The sequence below is a fragment of the Oncorhynchus mykiss genome, chromosome 28, assembly GCF_013265735.2.
Source record: "Oncorhynchus mykiss isolate Arlee chromosome 28, USDA_OmykA_1.1, whole genome shotgun sequence".
NCBI lineage: Eukaryota > Metazoa > Chordata > Actinopteri > Salmoniformes > Salmonidae > Oncorhynchus > Oncorhynchus mykiss.
In genome coordinates this window covers 26,070,877-26,076,876 of record NC_048592.1, presented here as the reverse complement: position 1 = coordinate 26,076,876, position 6,000 = coordinate 26,070,877, and positions in this window count along the sequence as shown.

The window sequence follows — 6,000 nt, the reverse complement described above, 5'->3', positions numbered from 1 at the left end:
AGAGGCAGGACTTGCAGCGAGATCTGCGTCACAAATAGAACTGACTTCTATTTTAGCCCTTGTCAACGCAGATGCTCGTTGGCGCGTGCGAGCAGTGTGGGTGCAATAATTGAATAACATAGATTTCTACATTTATTTCGCAATGCTCGTGCAAACGACACTGGCGGTGTAGACAGGGTATAAGGGTGCTCTCGAGCGGCTAGATATTCTTTACTATCAGATTTGCCACCAATGCTCCTTATAGTACACATCACTGCACTCTATACTCCTCTGTAAACAAACTGGTCATCTCTGTATACCGGTTGCAAGACCCACTGGTTGATGCTTATTTATAAAACCCTCTTAGATATCTGAGATATCTACTGCAGCCCTCATCCTCCACATAAAACACCCGTTCTGCCAGTCACATTCTGTTAAAGGTCCCCAAAGCACACACCCTGGGTTGCTCGTCTTTTCAGTTCGCTGCAGCTAACGACTGGAACAAGCTGCAACAAACACTCAAAATGGACAGTTTTATCTCAATCTCTTCATTCAAAGACCCAATCATGGACACTCTTACTGACAGTTGTGGCTGCTTTGCAAGATGCATTGTTGTCTCTACCTTCTTGCCCTTTAAGCTGTTGTCTGTGCCCAATAATGTTTGTGCCATGTTTTGTGCTGCTACCATGCTGTGTTGTTGTCTTAGGTCTCTCTTTATGTAGTGTTGTCTCTATTGTCGTGATGTGTGTTTTGTCCTATATTTATATATTTTTTAAATTTGTTTTATTTTTAATCCCAGGCCCCCGTTCCCGCAGGAGGTCTTTTGCCTTTTGGTAGGCCGTCATTGTAAATAAGAATTTGTTCTTAACTGACTTGCCTAGTTAAATTAAGGTTAAAAAAATTACAAAAGTATACCACACGTATGACATTTATTTTTACATCTCTAATTACATTGGTAACCAGTTTATAATAGCAATACGGCACCTCGGGGGTTTGTGATATATGGCTAATATACCACGGCTAAGGGCTCTATCCAGGCGTCGTGTCTAAGAACAACCCTTAGCTGTGGTATATTGGCCATATACCACATTCCCTCGGTCCTTATTGCTTAATTATACCTCTCACACACACACACACACACACACACACACACACACACACACACACACACACACACACACACACACACACACACACACACACACACACACACACACACACACGCACACAGCCTTGTACAGCTAAGCTTGTGGGGACACACAATTCAGTCCTGTTCAAAATCCTATTTTCCCTAACCCCTAACCTTAACCCGTACCCTAACCTGTACCCTTTTTCTAACCCTAACCCTAAGCTTAACCCCAAAATCTAACTTTGACCCTAAACCTAACCCTAGCTCCTAACCATAACCCCAAAACTAACCCTAGTTCCTAACCCTAATTCTAAACATAATTCCAACTCTAACACTAATTCTAACCTTAACCCTAAACCCCTTAGAAATAGCATTTGACCTCGTGGGGACTAACAAAATGTCCCCAGTTGGTCAAATTTTTTATTTTTTACTATTCTTGTGGGGATTTCTGGTCCCCACAAGTATAGTTAAACACACACACACACACACACAGTCTAGACTGATACATTACTTTAGAAATACTTTTGTGTAAACCAATGTGCTTTCGCAGTATTGGACTCAAGCTCTTGGAGTGGGTGAGTGCTTGTGCTGCTGAATTGTGAATCATTATCACAATACGTTGTGTAGATGTGTTCGTGTGTGTGTTGGTGTTTTGTGTGTGTGTAGCATGAGCTGTCTGTATAAGTGTGTGTAGTTGTGTTCATAAATCACATCAAATGGCATGCTTCATGAACAACAGGTGTAGACTAACAGTGAAATGCTTAGTTACGGGCCCTTCCCAACAATGCAGGGAGAACAAAAAAGTTATAATAGAATAATAGAAAAATAAAAACAGGAGGAATAAAGACACAATGAGTAACAATAACTTGGCTATTCTGTACAGTGGGGAGAACAAGTATTTGATACACTGACGATTTTGCAGGTTTACCTACTTACAAAGCATGTAGAGGTCTGTCATTTTTATCATAGGTACACTTCAACTGTGAGAGACGGAATCTAAAACAAAAATCCAGACAATCACATTGTATGATTTCTAAGTAATGAATTAGCATTTTATTGCATGACATAAGTATTTGATCACCTACCAACCAGTAAGAATTCCGTCTCTCACAGACCTGTTAGTTTTTCATTAAGAAGCCCTCCTGTTCTCCACTCATTACCTGTATTAACTGAACCTGTTTGAACTCGTTACCTGTATAAAAGACACCTGTCCACACACTCAATCAAACAGACTCCAACCTCTCCACAATGGCCAAGACCAGAGAGCTGTGTAAGGACATCAGGGATAAAATTGTAGACCTGCACAAGGCTGGGATGGGCTACAGGACAATAGGCAATCAGCTTGGTGAGAAGGCAACAACTGTTGCCGCAATTATTAAAAAATGGAAGAAGTTCAAGATGATGGTCAATCACCCTCGGTCTGGGGCTCCATGCAAGATCTCAGCTCATGGGGCATCAATGATCATGAGGAAGGTGAGGGATCAGCCCAGAACTACACGGCAGGACCTGGTCAATGACCTGAAGAGAGCTGGGACCACAGTCTCAAAGAAAACCATTAGTAACACACTACGCCGTCATGGATTAAAATCCTGCAGCGCATGAAAAGTCCCCCTGCTCAAGGCAGCGCATGTCCAGGCCTGTCTGAAGTTTGCCAATGACCATCTGGATGATCCAGAGGATGAGTGGGAGAAGGTCATGTGGTCTGATGAGACAAAAATAGACCTTTTTGCTCTAAACTCCACTCGCCGTGTTTGGAGGAAGAAGAAGGATGAGTACAACCCCAAGAACACCATCCCAACTGTGAAGCATGGAGGTGGAAACATCATTCTTTGGGGATGCTTTTCTGCAAAGGGGACAGGACGACTGCACCATATTGAGGGGAAGATGGATGGGGCCATGTATCGCGAGATCTTGGCCAACAACCTCCTTCCCTCAGTAAGAGCATTGAAGATGGGTCGTGGCTGGGTCTTCCAGCATGACAACGACCCGAAACACACAGCCAGGGCAACTAAGAAGTGGCTCCGTAAGAAGCATCTCAAGGTCCTGGAGTGGCCTAGCCAGTCTCCAGACCTGAACCCAAAATAAAATCTTTGGAGGGAGCTGAAAGTCCGTATTGCCCAGCGACAGCCCCGAAACCTGAAGGATCTGGAGAAGGTCTGTATGGAGGAGTGTGACAAAATTCCTGCTGCAGTGTGTGCACACCTGGTCAAGAACTACAGGAAACGTATGATCTCTGTAATTGCAAACAAAGGTTTGTGTACCAAATATTAAGTTCTGCTTTTCTTATGTATCAAATACTTATGTCATGCAATAAAGTGCTAATTAATTACTTAAAAATCATACAATGTGATTGTCTGGATTTTTGTTTTAGATTACGCCTAGATCACAGTTGAAGTGTACTTATGAAAAAAATTACAGAAAAAAATTACATGCTTTGTAAGTAGGAAAACCTGCAAAATCGGCAGTGTATCAAATACTTGTTCTCCCCACTGTATATACTGGGTACCAGTACCGAGTTGATGTGCTGAAGTAATTGAGGTAGATTGCCTATTCACTTTATCCCTACCTACAGTATCCACTACAGCCCCGCCAATGTGGATGCCTGGCCTTCCGTTTCCTGTAGTCCACGATCAGCTCCTTTGTCTCGATGGCGTTGAGGGAGAGGTTGTTGTCTCTGACCTCCTCCCTGCAGGCTGTCTCATCATTGTCGGTGATCAGGCCTACCACCATCGTGTCATCGGAAAACTTAATGATGGTTTTGGAATCGTGCACAACAACACAGTTGTGGGTGAAAAGGGATACTGGAGGGGACTAATTATGCACCCATGAGGGGCCATTGTGTTGAGGGTCAGCATGGTGGATAGGTTGTTGCCTACCCTTACCACCTGGGGGCGGCGCGTCAGGAAGTCCAGGATCCAGTTGCAGAGGGAGGTGTTTAGTCCCAGGGTGCTTAGCTTACTGATGTGCTTGGAGGGCACTATGGTGTTCAACGCTGAGCTGTAGTCAAGGAACAGCATTTTCACATAGGTGTTCCTCTTGTCCAGGTGGGAGAGGGCAATGTGGAGTACAGTAGAGATTGCGTTATCAGTGGATCTGTCGGGCGGAATACAAATTGGAGTGGGCCCAGGGTGCCTGGGATGATAGTGTTGATGTGAGCCATGACCAGCCTTTCAAAGCATTTCATATAGTGTGAATCGTTGTGTGAATCTTTGTGTGTGTGTGTGTGATTTGTGTGTACGTGCAAAAGGTGTGTGTGTGTGTCTACCTATGTATCGGCATGTTTATAGTGTGAGGGTCTGGGGGAGGATGTGCTCCTGCTCCAGCATTATTCTTACCTCCTCTCCTCTCTTCCTTCCCCAGGGTGAGGACAGTACACAAGGATAGATTGGCTTGGGCTGCAGCCCTCCTCTGGAGCTGGCCCTGGGGGTCAGAGGTGACAGTACTGGTACTGGGGACCTCGGCATGACAAATAAGAGCTAGGTGGACCTCGTAAATCCACTGTGGCGCACTGCGGCCAAGCAGGGTCGAGAGCTCAAAACACTGTCCCCCTCCACACCACACCATTAAAAATGACAAATGGATCTCAGGTTAACTCAGGTTCGAGAGTCGTTGTACGTTGTCATTATGTTTTTAAAGGGTTTCTGCAATGTTTGCTGTGTTGTACTGGCCTAGTTCATTGGACGCAGAGGGAAAGGGAGGTTTTGTGTCATCGTTTCCCTTTCTTATTTTGTTTCTGTTCGATATACAGTAGAGTAGAAATGTAGAAGGGAATGTGAAGGGAAGGGGAATGAAGAAGGGGGAGAATGGAGGGAGGCCCAAATCCAAGATATAGAGGGATGAAGTTGGAAGGCAGAGGTTGAAATAGAGTGAACCAGGCCATCCATGGAAGACTCAGCTCCAGGAGAGTGAGCTGGACCAACCTGCCCCAGAAAGGTGTTGGGGTTTGGGGGTTATTGATTATCATAACCTCCCTCCTCTTCCAGATCCTGGTTCCCCAGCACATCCCTGAGGAAACAACCCTTTGTGTCCCCCATCTGTTGCAACATATACACTCATGATCTCACAACAGGACGAGGCGGTGAGGAGAGGCAAGGCTGAAGGTAAACGGTTAAGACGAGGATTCTAATATCCCCAAACGTTGAATAAATGAGGAAGAATTCTAAACTAAGGGACCAGATATTTATTTTATTTTATGTTTAACCAGGTAAGTCAATTGAGAACCAATTCTCCTTTACAATGACGACCTGGCCAAAAGGCATAGCATTGCAACAGTGAACAGGACAGCACACAATCCACAAAAAAACACTATATACAGAGGAAAGGTACAAATTCATCAAATATACAACAATGACACACATTACTACACTAGATGACCGATAGCTCAACTTGCCTCCATCTTGGCACTCCTCCACCATTGTAAAAAATATTTTTAAGCTGTAGAAATCAATTTATTGATGTCTACATTAGTTATTGCCACATGTATTATATTATAGACAACTTAATACATGCTTTTAAATGATATTATGTGAGATTTTTTGTCACCTAAAACCCTGACAAACTTTTACAACTGCACAATTGAGAGCATCCTGTCGGGTTGTATCACAGCCTGGTAGGGCAACTGCACCGCCCTCAACCGTAAGGCACTCCAGCGGGTGGTGTGTTCTGCACAACGCATCACCGGGGGCAAACTACCTGTCCTCCATGACACTTACAGCACCCGATGTCACAGGAAAGCCAAAAAGATCATCAAGGACAACAATCACCCGAGTCACTGCCTGTTCATACAGCTACCATCCAGAAGGCGAGGTCAGTACAGGTGCATCAAAGCTGGGACCGAGAGATTGAAGAACAGCTTCTATCTCAAGGCCATAACACTGCTAAACAGCAATCAC